Here is a 13,927-nt window from a genome sequence, read left to right on the forward strand (position 1 = left end):
GTCACACTCACTCTTGATCGCAATAAACTTTTCGTTTATTTTTCTTAGCTTCAAAATAAATGCCAAAAAAGAATGGAAAGTTGAGAGGGGTGAGATGATAATTTGAGAAACAGAGTCATGGGTAGCTTCGGGTGGGAGGGGTCAAACTTGGTCAAATAAACCGCACGCAGGCTGAAGGATGGGAGGACAAACGATGGGGGTCGGGAAAGAAAAGACCTAAAGCCCAAAAATGAATTTGTTAAGGAAGATTAAAAAGTGGGAAACATGGAGGTTAGGGACGTGGCTACATACATGAAGCCATTCCGGTCACAGGATCAGAACATTGTGTCACACTTAAATGTTTCGAAATATTCTAAAAACAAAATATAACCTGAGTATTTTTTTGAAGACATGCAGTGATCTAATTTGATTTTTTCTCTTTTTTTATTTGAGCAAGGGAGAAAAAAACTATGCAAATTGACTTGGCCTCATGTGAAAAAGAATTAGCGGCAGCAACTGATAATGAGTCTTTTACGCCGCCGTGGAGGAGATTTGTCCCACTCTGCTTTTCACAGTCGTTTTAATTCAGCCACATTGGAGATTTTTTAAGCCTTAACAGCCATTTTTAAAGTTATGCATCTCACCCTTGTCCTGCTGCATCACAAAGGTGGGCCTGGTCTTCAGGTCGCAGACTGAAGGGTGGACGTTTTCCTTTAGGATTCTCTGCCTCAAAGCACAATTCATGGTTCCACCAATTACAACAAGTCGTCCAGCTGCCAAAGCTGCGTGATGTTATTTACCTGAAATGCTGTGGTATTTAAATGTCAAATAGAACTTTATACTTCTGTCTGGTCAGTCCACACTTTGTGTTTTTTTGGGTAAACAGCGATTTTGGCCTGGGAGCTCTCTCATGGATGCTATTTTTGCCCTGTCTCTTTGTTATTAAGTCGTGTTAACTGATGTTAACCGAGGCAAGTGAGATCTTGCCCGAGATTTCCTTTGTGACCTCCTGAATGAGCTGTTGGCGCTCTCTTGGAGTGATTCTTGTGGGCTGGCCACTCGCGCTCCGTGTCTTCTCCGTGTGAGGATAATGGCTCAGACTGTGGTTTGCTGGAATCCCAAAGCGTTAGAAATGGCTTACCACCCTTTCAAGACTGACAGATATAAAATACTTGGTTTATTAATCTTTGTTGCCCGTCTTTGCTGTTTTGCTACTCGGGATGTTTTAGACTCCTTCATGTTGTCAGACAGGTTCTATTTAAGAGATTTCTTGATAACTCAGACCTGCTGATAATGAAGCGTGTTTGTAGCTAGGAAAACTGAACAACAAACAGATCAAAACATGAAAGGACAATAATACTTTCACACAGGGTCAGGGTGATTTGGATAGATTTATGCCATTAATAAATTAAATCATAATTTGAAAACTGCTTCTAGTATTTACTCATTTTTATCTAATTATATCTTGAACATTTATGTGTGATAAATTAAGCAAGAGAAAAAAGGAATCTGTAAGGAGGCCAATAAGTTTCACAACATTTTACACACTATAGCCTTTTAAATGACAACAAGTACTCTAGTGCTTTATCCGTGTTATAAAGTAAAACTCTATTTGTGTCACTTACATAGCATTTTTATATGTGCTAATTTAAGTAAGGTATTGAGCATTATTAATTTGTTTTGTACTTGATTTTTTCCCTCCAAATTGTTAGACTTTTCTGTAATATTTTAAGGCAAATCTTTGGGCCTTTTGTTTTTTTTAACGGTTAAAGCTTTTTGTAGAAATTTGATGAGAAATTGGCAGGTTTACCCGTAGTGTGGGCATGACAGCGCTGAAAGTGGTGGTATCTCTCAGGATCGATGTGCCGTGTATTATCGCCAAGCGTGATTTGATTGGCTTCATTCTGCGTTAACGACTCGTGAGCTAACATGTCTTTCAGTACAAGTGCCTAAAAATATCATTGAACCAACCAGTGATAATATTGAGCAATCACATGTGACTAATACTCCATTATGAGGTTATTGTCACTGCGACACTGAGGCCTAATGACCAATTTGCAAGTAATAGCCCCCTCAGTGACGGGCGTGTGAGATAACAGAGCTTATAATACCGCCGGCTTTATGTAACGGCTCTGCCAGACGGATTTTTCAAGATGCACGCGTGATAGAGCAGGCCAGCTGGTCCGCCGTGTCCAACAGAAGGCTGGAGATGTGGAAGGAGGGTGAAACACAGTGGAGTTATTTTTATGATTCCTTACACGTGCTTTTTATTCATATAAAATCTCAAGTTCGTCCAAAAATATTACATGATTTCAGAGCCTTGGAATGTCTTCCTATTATATGTTCATTATTTTCCTCTGCACACAGCAAGGTCTTCTACTCCACCATGGGATCTTCTGACCTTGTGTTGGTCGGACTCGTGTCCTTCTCTGTAATTACAGCATAATTTATGAGCTCGTTTGTAAGAGCTGCTGTGCGCCTTCTGAACTGGTAAATAATCTTATTAAATATGACTATCCATGTCATCAATTTCTCATGCGAAATCCTGATTTTCAGTTACGCGCCTAGATGGAGGTCACAGACGAGAAGTATCGAAGTATGTCAAACAAACTGCATTAAGTTTGATTAAATCAATATATTAATTACAGGTAAAGGAGTATAGAGGTCTAAAAAAGGGGAGTTTAGCCTTCTTCGCTTTAAGCTCTCGCTGTTCTGAACCGTCAAAGGACATGGGGGGTTTTAGCCGATTGCTTCAGCTTCATTTGCTTTGCTTGCGCTTCACAGAGATCTGCACAGGCTGACTTCTACTCGCTCAGTGGGCCACCGCATAAACAGCTGAAAACTTCTGCTGCTCATATTTCTCGTATTCACAGAGGAAGCTCAACCGCTGCATGTTGAAAGAACATCACGTCTCCAGAACCGTGCCGTATGCTGTTTAATGTATTCCAAGCACATCGCATCAATCCCTGTTTGTCCGACTGGCTTAATGCAAAGCTCAAATTATCCCATCTCCCCGCGCCGGATGGACTGTAAACACTGCTTTTAGGAGTTAGTCCACTACATTGCTTCCTCTCTTTACTCTAAAGCTTTCTGTCTGATTAATGATAGAGATGGAAACCCCGCACGCCCCGAACCCTCCCTCCGCCTTCCTCCCCACGGGCAAAGCTGGTGGGCAACCATCCATTTTCCTCTCTGTCTTACGCTGTCTTCCAGCATGGGGGGGGGCAAACACAAAACGACACAGGCAGGCAGATCCAGGTTGTTAAGAGTGCGTAAAAACATCAAAAGTATCAGCTCTTTACACCCTTTTATTCTTTTCTCCCACATGTTTTGGTCATTCTGTTCATTTACATCATGTTCCAGCAATGCTAAGTTAAATAAAAGCCCTGAAAGTTCACAACCAAATGTCATAAAGTCACGGCTTTAGACGAACACAGCTGTCAAAGTGTTTCATTATGCAGTTACAGCACCTTTGACAATTATCGACACGCTTTCATGTGTACAAAAGCCTTGAGATAAACAGCCGTTAATAAGACTTAATGACTCCAAGATGCCGTCTGTGGCGATCCGCTCCCAGCCTTGTTTATCGCAGGTCCAGTCATTATTCCTCTGAATGGGGATATTGGCAGATTTACGTATTTCTTTGCACCTAGGAAGAAAAAACACGCAGCTGCCTTGCTTGAATGGTATGTTCTATTCTTTACAGTTTTGAAAAGAGGCTAAGTGAAATGGCCGTCTGTGCCAGGTCATAGTTATACTCCAGGAAAATTAAAAGTCATGGTCCAACTTTTAAAAGCCTAAACCAGGCGGGTCACCAACCTTTACAATCAAAAGAGCCAATTTCCCACTTGCTCCTGCCAAATAAAATGTGTGTACAGCAGGAAAAAAGCATAAGAAAAAACACAATTCATCAAAATGTGTATCTGTCTTGTTAAATTGTATTTGTTTAATGGTGAAAATTAAGGAAACACAATTCTATATGCATATTGGGGTTTTGAAGCACACAAGAAAATGCTTTATTCTGTGAAACAAGGGCAGTTGAGTCTTGGTTCATGTCTATACAGTTGGAAAATAAATAAATATTTCCCTTTATAGACCTACAGAGGGGAATTTCTCTGTGTTTAATCCATCCCTTAGGGAGCAGTGTGCTGCCACAATAAGTGGCACTCTGGGACCTTTCTGTGGTCAAGGGTCTTGCTCGAGGACCTAGAGTGACAGACAGAGTTTCGAACCGGCAAACTTTGCAGCCACTCTAAAAAGCAAATGTCCAGTTCCCTAAGCAACTCCCTAAGCAGCTTACACTCAATAATTAAAAGAAAAACTATGATAGATAGATAGATAGATAGATAGATAGATAGATAGATAGATAGATAGATAGATAGATAGATAGATAGATAGATAGATAGATAGATAGATAGATAATGATGATGCTTTTCAATATAATAAAAGCATAAGGTTTTATAGGAACATTTAGTTGTTAAAATTGTCAATAAATGAGCCACTGAAGACTGTGCATATATCATTGTATTAAATATACTTTTTAATTTTTTTTTTCAAACTTTTCTGTGTCAGGTCACGCTACCCGAATCAAAGATGGATTTATGTGAGGCTTTTTACACGCCTTTACCAGAGGCGCCAATGATTATGAAAGCAGCTGTAGTCTGTCAGTTTTAACATGGCCTTTGCTGCATTAATAGCTGTAAACGATACAACAAATTTCTCTAAAAAAAATCGTCTGGGTTGCATAAAAAAGTTTTTGACTAGAAAATGGGAGCAAGTATCCCAACTGAGGAAGATTAAAACTACAATTTTTGCACACATTTGATTCAAGAACTGCATATAATTTTAAAAATTTACTATAATAAGGTAAACAGATGTTACTAAACCAATAAAAATAAATAAATAATCCAAACAACAGTTGAGATAAAACGTTTGAGAGTTTTTTTTATGCCAGCACCACATTTTTCAGTGGTGGACACACATTTTACCTCGAAAAGAGACTTAAACACGCTTTTTAGCTATCTCAACTGAAAGCATTTTGAGCACTCACAAAACAAAAAATAACAAAATTTAAGAATAAAAAGGAGGCCCAGAACTGCTGAGAAGCTTAAATCAAGAACACTAAAAATCTAATTTTCTTTTTAGAACAACAATAATAAACCTGGTAAACTCTAAGCTGAAGAAAAACAAACGGAGTTTTGAAAAAAAAAATTATCTTAAGGCTTGCCTATATTTCCTGTCAGAAAACAATAAGATCTTTCATGAATTGCAAGTTTGTTTCAATTATAATTGAATATGCTAAGAAAAAAGATTTTGTTAATATTTAGAGAGAAACTATGAAATGTCTTATTTCAAGGTTGAACGTTTGTCTTTGTGGCAGGAAGATTAAAGCATTTAGAAAACTAAAGGAAAAATGATCAAAGCCAAATTTACACTATAAAACAGAGCCTTTCTTAGATATGCAGTGATGTTTATAGGCTAGCCATATTAAAGACCTCTTTTTTTTTAGTCCCTTTAGCCAAGAGTTTTCTATGCTGGTTGCCCACAAACAGGTTTTCACACATTAGGGGCTGTAATCCAAACATAATTAAAAATCATTCACTTTCCCCCCGCAGCCTTGCTCGTCTTGATTGCGCTTGTCAGTCCCTTGATTAGTTTCCGTTGACAAGGTCCGACCCGGACTGATCGATGGGAACCTCTCAGTCCTCATTAGCAGCCCAGTGTGAACGGCAACAACACGCTGCAAATTCCCTTCTCTAATCTCCTCTTCTTCCTCCTCTGTGTGTTTGCTCTCTTATTTTCACCAGGTCACTTCTTCCCTAGACAACCCAGCGTCTTTAGAGCTCAAAATGCCTCTGATACACCAAAAAGAAATTTCGACAATAAATGGCTCCTCATTTATAGAGTTTGGCAGCAGGAAAGAGCACGACTGTAATAAAAAGCATCCAAGCTGACAGGAGTTAAACGTTTGATATAAGCCTATCACTGGGAGTAAAATATGCGGCTCTCCTTTATGTAGCATTGCACATCACACACGGATCAGAAGATTCAGACAGAATAAAGGCTTGGATGAGTCATGTGGTGCCACCGGCTTGGGCAGCTGACATTTCATCTGCATGATAAAGCGGCTGTGACCACAAATTCATCTTTGAACCCCGTATATCATCTGATCCTCACTATCGCACTCGCATTCACTGTACATTCACCTTCTGAATGATCCTCAATGACATCTTGATACTCTATATCCGCTTGTGCATTTCAATTTGTAGGAGCTAAACTCACAGCTTTCTATTCATGCCAACCTTCTCCGTTGATGCAAGTTGACTAAAAACGAGTCCAAAACGACCTTACAGTAAAAGTCTAAATCCCTTTTTAAGAGGTAAAAAAACCAAAGAACTGGCAAACCATTTAACATAAAGGAATTGTTATAGGTCTTTTCATTGTTTTTCAAGGAAGAGATTTTTTTAAATAAACTTGTGTGGCACACACACAAAAAAATGCTTTTGATGCAACACCTTTCTAAAAGAACTACAACATATGGATGATCCTAGCTGGCCATATTTGATAAAGTATTTGCTCCCTTTGTCACATCATAAACTAACATATTTTTGGTTCGATTTCACTCACCATGCCCAGGCCTGATTATCACCAGACCTGTGGAATCAAGAAATCCCTTGAAAAGATCTTCTACTTCATGAAAACATGAAGTAGGACAGATGAGTAACAAAGTCATTGACATTGCTCTGTCTGAAAAGGGTTACAATGCCATTTTAAAGGCTTTGGGTCTCCACTAAAGCAGTGGTGAACCCTTCCGGGGACCGAGATTACTCCAAGAGAGGATTGGAAGATCATCCAGGAAGTCACAAAGCAACCAGAAAAACATCCTACATGACTGCATGACTAATTTGCCTTGGTTACCATCAGTGTTGACAATTCATTAACAAAGAGAAAAACATTTGTGAGAACAAAAATTAAATATATTGATTAGACCCAAGAATGTGAAAATTATTCTGTGGACCGATGAGACAAGAGTGGAACATGTTCAAAAGTTACATCAGGAGGAAATCTAACACAGCATTTCAGACAAAAACATCCTTCCCATGATCCGACACGGTGGTGATAGTATGACGGCCTTGAGCTCTTTTGCTCCTTCAGGACCTGGAAGGCTTGTTGTTATTAATGGAACCAAGACTTTTGCTTCGTAGCAGAAAATGTTTGTTATAAAACTAGCAAATCCACCCCTAAATGGCTAAAAATAAACAGAATTTAAGTTTAGTTTACTTTGTGTACTGACTGATGGTTAATTTGTTTAGGTTTTTTTTTTTTTCAATTCTTTTACAAATGCAATCTGTTTTTTTCCTGCATTTTAATCATGTAAAGCACTTTGCATTGTCTCTGTACTGAAATGCGCTATACAAATAAATTTCCCTTGTCTTGCCAGTATATGCTAGCTTGAAGTGTGTTTTTGAGCTAAACAACATGTTGTGATAAAGCTACCTGTAGACGGACCCACATAGATTAAGCGGAGTGACGGATGGTGTCCTCAGAATAATGTTTTGACAGACACATTAACAGAGTCCACTTAAAAACGACACAAATAAAGCACAGATTGATTATGTGTTGAAAGGTGACTTTCAGCTGCTTCCATTCACTGCTGCTATGTTTTACACAACTACCTCAAACAGCTGGAGAAATTGGATTCCTACACATCAAGGGCGCTATCAGAGCGGCAGCAGATTTTACATCGACCTTAAAGCAACCAGAAATGTACATTTTTCTAGTTCACCGCTGTGTTGAATTACAGGCAGACTGAGCACATCATAGAGTGATTTTAAATCCCTGTGTAGGGTACCGGTTTGTTAGGTCTCCAATCCACCGTTGGTCTCCCAGCTTTCTCTTCCTCACTGAATGTTTTGTTTACCATATAAATCTCACATTGAGAAGTGAATACAGGAGCAAGTACATACATTTTATTCATATATAGCACTTTCCCTGATATAAAATAACAAAGCGCTTCACAGATAAAACACAATAAAACACAGAGGTACACAGATAAAACGCAATAACACTGTTATCGCCACTTTGTTCTTGGGTGGTCACTGAGTTATGTACTGATGCCAGCGGTTTGGGACTCCAAATACAACATTATCACTGTTTGGCAACTTTCAGCTGTGACCCGAGGCTTTCTCGTGCTTTCTTTTCTTTCTTTCATGCTTTTTAAAAAATATATTTCTTCATTTCAGACATGGAAATTAATATGGCTATAATGAGCTACAAGCCCAAACACATTTACAAAAGAAAACTTGTAAAAATGGTGATATATGCCCTATAAAACTTTAACGATGTCCGACCAACCCTAATTGTGCTGACTTATTAGGGTTACTGTCTAACCTCATCTCAAATGGGCCCAGTTGCATTGCATTCAGAAAATAGGCAGGCAGCGTGCTTCCTTCCTCTGGCCAATGGGGAGGGCCGATGCAGAAGAGGGTCCAAGTCCTCTTATCGTTTCTGATAATGTCTGTTCCTGAGACCATGGGCTGTTTTCCTTGTTATGTATCATTAACTAGCACACCAACATCAAACCTGCGCCTTACACAAAGCCGGACGTCACACAGCTGATGTAAAATTCAGAGCGTCGCCCCTGCAGACTAAGAAGAAAGCTTCTGTGTTGCCACTTCAACTAAAATAAGCCTGGAGGTTGGCAGCTGATATGGTCAGACATGCACCACATGATGGAATGAGTCCCTTTTAGAAACCAGGCCGAGATGACTGTGATAACAACAGTGTTGATTGCGATTATTCCTGGTGGGGTCCACAATCAAGCAGCTGATTTTGTGCACATTGTTAGCAAAATTGCTCTTTTCGAGACAAATCAGCTTCCTGTCTTTGGTTACTGCGGTTTCTTGATTCCACTGACAAGCCAGACAGATTTACTTCAAGGCTTAATAAAGGCCATTTAGAAACTATTCTGACAGAAAGATGCATGTTTTCGCTGTGAAAATCCTGCAATTATCACCTCGCTGGCAAAGAAAAATATTGCTTTATAATGATCCCGTCTGCTTTGTAAATCTCGCTCTAAAGTCAGGCAATAAATCATTGATCTTTGTCAAACCAAAGGCACAGCAATGCTTCATGGGCTAAATCTCCTGTGTCTTTTTTAGAGCCTTAATTTTCCCCTTTGAGGACACGGACAGGAAACTCACATTTATGGAAAAAAAAAAAACACTACACAGAAAAGACACACAAACACACGTGAGCAGGGAGAAAAGAGCAACCGCAAGGTGAGCAACATGCCTCGGTCACCTACCTCGCTGTCAGTGCATTGTAGGTTGTCTCATGTGTGTCCCTTTTTCTCTCTCTCTCTCTCTCTGTTTAGGTATAAGACAAAGTGTTAAGAGGCGGCATTATTACAGTCCATTAATATTACATGCAACAGCGGCTCACATTAACGACCTGACAGAACCACCCACCCTCCCCTCCGAGCTTGTCCCTAATCCATGGAAAAACTTAGACAAACACATTCTCGGGGAGGAACCGGGACAAAATACTTCCAATTGACGACGGCCGGCTGTACATGAAATATTGTTTGAGAACATACGGAAACAATATTGTAACATACTGTGTTGAATTTCAGCGTTAATGTCGGATGAAAACATGGAATTTCATACTGCTGTGCTTAAAGCTTGAAACTTATGAGGGGAAAAGATGGTGTAGCTGTTTTAAAAATCTGTTTACTTTGAGGTTCCGGCATCTCATGGGAATATAACATCTAAAAAATATGTAGTGATGTAAAAATTTATGAATATAATTTACTTTTCTGGGCAAATTTTAAGGCAACCGTCTCGACAGTCGCTACTGTCTCCTTGTGTGACGTCATGGAAAAGTCAAAAGAAATCAGCCAAGATATCAGGAAGAAAACGATAGACCTCCACATGCCTAGTTCATCCCTGGGGACAATTTCCAGAAGCCTGATGGTGCCACGTTCATCTGTTCAAATAATTATGCAGTAGTATAAAGACCATGAGAGTGTCCAGCTATTACAGTTTAGGAAGGAGACAGTTGCTGTCCCCTGGAGATGAACGTGCTTTGATGTGAAGTGAGCCCACCAAGCCCAGAACAACAGATAACGTGAAGATGCTGGTGGAAGCCCGTTAGAGGGGCACAAAACCTGTACCGTACGGCCACTCAGGAAGGAAGAAGACCAACAACAAAAGAACAATTACAGTGTGCACATGCACTCAGGGACAAGACAAACATCTTAATCTTTGGAGCTATGTCCTCTGGCTCTATTTAATACTGCAATTAAAGTGTTTGGCTATAATGACCATGTTAACTATGCTAAGAAAAAAAGGGGAGAAGTTTGTAAGCCTGAAAACACCATTCCATGTGTGAAGTAAGGCAGTGGTAGCATCATGTAGTAGACATGCCTGTGTGTTTGGCTACATGAGGGCCTGGTGCAATTCACAAAATTGCTGTGAGATCATGAGGAAAGGACAATACATGGAAATGTTAAATCAATATTTCAAGACATCAGTCAGAAAGTTAAAAATTGAGCACAAAAGCATCTTCCAAATTTACAATAACCTTAAATATACAATCAAAGTAGTTTTAAACATGGCTTAAGAACAACAGAGTTAGTGTTTTGCATTGTAAAGTCCCGATCTTAGTCTGAAACTATATTTTTAGGCCGAGCATAATAGGTGTGCGTCAGCAAGGCGTACTCAGGTTTGATGTTAGTCAGTGAAGACTGTTTTTTTTATTACACGGTGTATGGAAATATTAATAATGCTACACTTAACAATTGCTAGTAAAACTATGTGCATTTAATTATATATTGATTAAATAAGAATAAATAAATATGATAATAATCATAAATTATGAAAAAACTAATAAAACAAATTCTGACCTATAAACAAACTGTCAAAACTTGGTATTCTGCCAATATACATAATATTTTAAAAACAAATATTATTCGGTGTTATGTATCTCATTCCTAAAATTCATTTGACGTAAGATTTTAGAGAAAACAGCTTCAAATTCAAATAAGACAATGTCGAGATTAATAAGGGCGCCGCTGATGAGAGCACAACGTTAGTTTAATATGCTGCAGAAATATATAAACTGATTTATAACAACAATGCGCATAAAGCTTGAATGGTGTAAATGTTATCTTGTGCAAACATAAACATACACTGGGCTAATCTGGGTCGATCAAGAAACATGTTTATATGAATTTTATTTCAAGGTGTTTCAGAACACTGACCTGGTAAATATTTTTAGCCACTGTGGCAAATCAACAATACTAACAAAAGATTAAAAATAGTAAAGCTCTATGAACATTAATATTTTTGCCTAAGTGGTAGTATTAAAAATACCAATATGACTCAATAGAAATCAGTGTCAGCCATCAGATAAATCACCTCTGACAAAGTAAAGATTTCTACTCACCAATGCTCTGTTTTTGTTTCCCGATTCAGGTTAACACCTTCAGTTCCTCAGGCTTCTCAAAGACTCCTCAGCGTCCCATCAGCTGAATCCTCAATGAATCTGTCACGTCTGGGGGAAAAAAAAAAAAAAAAAGCCTGGCAACTTTTCTCCTGGCCAGTGTTTCAAAGACGGAGTCCGGTGCAGGTCCCCTTGTGTCGTCCTTCCTGGGCTGTAAGTCACAAACTGTTTAATAGTGCGGTCCATTCAGAGTTCCCCTCGCTCCTCCGTGTGTCTCTGTCCAGTGTGCCGTGGCTCCAACACCACCAGCACAACTGATTTTCAGCTCCATACTCCCCCCCCCCCCACACACACACACACACACCACACACACACGCGCACACACACTACCCACCTCCCATTCTTAGCTTTCTCCTCCTCCCAGGTCAACCAGCCTGTCCTCTGTTACTGAGGGTGGAGCCTGCTGTCAGCAGTGGAGGGAGGATGTTACACATACCTATGAAGTGTGTGTGTGTGTGTTTTCTGAATGTGTCTCTGGCTCCAACGTGAACAAAAAGCATGTGTTTATTGTGCGTTATTGTGAGCAGGACCGACCACAAGTTGAAGGTCAAGCAGCAACCTACCCGTCCCCTTTCCAATCTACTAATTTGTCTCTTGTGTAACACGTAGGCTGTGTTTGTTTTGAATCCAAGCTCGCACGTTTTGTGCAACTCTTTGTTTTTTTTTTTGTTCCCCCCTTTACTCCTTTGTTGATGGAGGACAAGAACCGGAGCACCTGGGCAGGAATGCAGAGTGGTTGAGTCAGCCGGGTCACGCCCTTGATGCACACACTCGCGTTTACACAAAATAAATAAAAAAAAGATGCTGTGTTTCAGTTTTGGTCTCTCTGTTTCTCTGTCTTGGGCGTGCTCTTGTGATTGTAAGGAAATCTTACTGGCATGCATGAAAACATTGAGAAGTGTGCACAGGGAGGGGGGTTCACAAAGCTACCTCCGCACCAACATAAATACACAGAATCGAATGTATTCAACACGCTTAAACCCTCTGCCGTTTTGCTGCTTTACAATCACAGCGTCGAACGTATTTCACCTGGATTATTTGTGATAGGTAAAAAAACAAAATAGTGCACAATCATAGGATAAAAGGGGATTTGTGATGTGGTTTTTAATTTCTTTGCACGTATAAAGATCTGAAAAGGGTTTTTAGCCCCCATCACACCGACACTCCTAAATAAAAGTGACATCAAAATGCTCCCGACATCTTCAAATAAAATTTATGATACATTAAAACAAAATATAACAGGGAAGTGGAACAAAAAAAAAGTTGAACGGTTTTCAAAATTATTTGCAAACTAAAACAGTATGTGTTTATATTTGAACTACCTGTAGGTGCTATTACATATGTAAGCATTTTAAGGGATGTCAACACTCAGCAAATCCAAAGACTCGTTAAAAGACTGGGTAAAAGTCGTTATCTAATCTCGTTATTTGTCTCTGTGAAATAGCTCAGGCTCAGTCTGACCGGATGGACGGCTTCTGTCAGCATAATGATGAAAATGTTCAAGGCGTATGATACATTTTGTAAAGCGCTCTAAAATTATCCCAGGTGAAAAAAAGTAATTTAGCTCCCATCTCATCTAATTTTTTTCCCCTTAAACTTTGTGGCAACAGGGATCCCTTCGGTTTGCTGATGTTTATGCATGTATTATTTAAATCAGTGCCGCTCTCCCCAAATGAATTTTAGATTATCCCGTGTTGTCAGAGAATCTGTCTCTTTCCGTCGGCTGTTACATGACTCGCCTCCTCGAGTTGAACCATTTTGTCCTCAGCTGAGGAGGTGGGACAACAGGTTCCCTGAGAATCGCTCTAATGTGATTATCCTGGCTGCTTGGATCCTGGAGGACATTTTGTTTTGAGGCAGTAAAACCACAAAAATTATTCCACTTTGCTCGCCGAGTGGCCAAACTCGACAACCGACGAGCAGGAGGGGAAGATAAGGGGAGATTGCAGCTGAAAATCATGAAATGATTACGTTCTTAAAGTCATGACCGAAAGATCTCAGCGGCAGCAACAACAAAATTGTTGCAATACAACATTTTTCTGCTCTGTCTATCATCCACTGGAGCATCTTTTGCCCAACAAGTGAAGTCGCCTGGAAGCTCAAAAGGAATGTGGAGACTTTAAATATCCCAGACCATGACAGTCTTTTCCTCTGAGGTTTCTGGCTGGTCATTCTCCCACATGTTTCAGCTTATTTTCAGCTCCCAGTTTGCGCCAGAAATAAAAACGACAGCTGTTTCTCTCCCAGATGGAGTCTCACCTGCTCAGACCTCTCCCCCCGCCGCCTTTTCAGGACCCTCTTCATTTGCACAAAACATTTCTTAGAAACACACACAACTGAGGTTGCATTAGTAAACCCTACGGTCAGTAAAGTCCTGCAGCACGAAGGGCTTCAACGGTATGAAGGAAAGTTTGATGGAAACACTGAACATGCTGAAAGGAAT

The 13,927-nt window shown here is 39.8% G+C and overlaps 1 protein-coding gene across 2 annotated transcripts in view; it reads right to left on the reverse strand.

Moving 5' to 3' along the window:
- Window positions 1-12,108, reverse strand: part of avpr2aa (arginine vasopressin receptor 2a, duplicate a) — a 28,341-nt gene extending 16,233 nt beyond the window's left edge. The window contains exons 1-2 of one of the 2 annotated variants that reach the window (XM_036137475.1): window positions 11,428-12,108; window positions 9,287-9,343 (exon numbers count right to left, since the gene is read on the reverse strand). The gene's annotated coding sequence lies outside the window, so the exon portion shown is untranslated. Of the gene's footprint in view, window positions 1-9,286; window positions 9,348-11,427 lie in introns of both variants that reach the window. The other variant, XM_036137468.1, reaches the window with a different exon arrangement.
- Between the last annotated feature and the right edge of the window lie 1,819 nt (window positions 12,109-13,927).

This window comes from Fundulus heteroclitus, chromosome 1 (assembly GCF_011125445.2).
Source record: "Fundulus heteroclitus isolate FHET01 chromosome 1, MU-UCD_Fhet_4.1, whole genome shotgun sequence".
In the NCBI taxonomy this organism is placed as follows: domain Eukaryota; kingdom Metazoa; phylum Chordata; class Actinopteri; order Cyprinodontiformes; family Fundulidae; genus Fundulus; species Fundulus heteroclitus.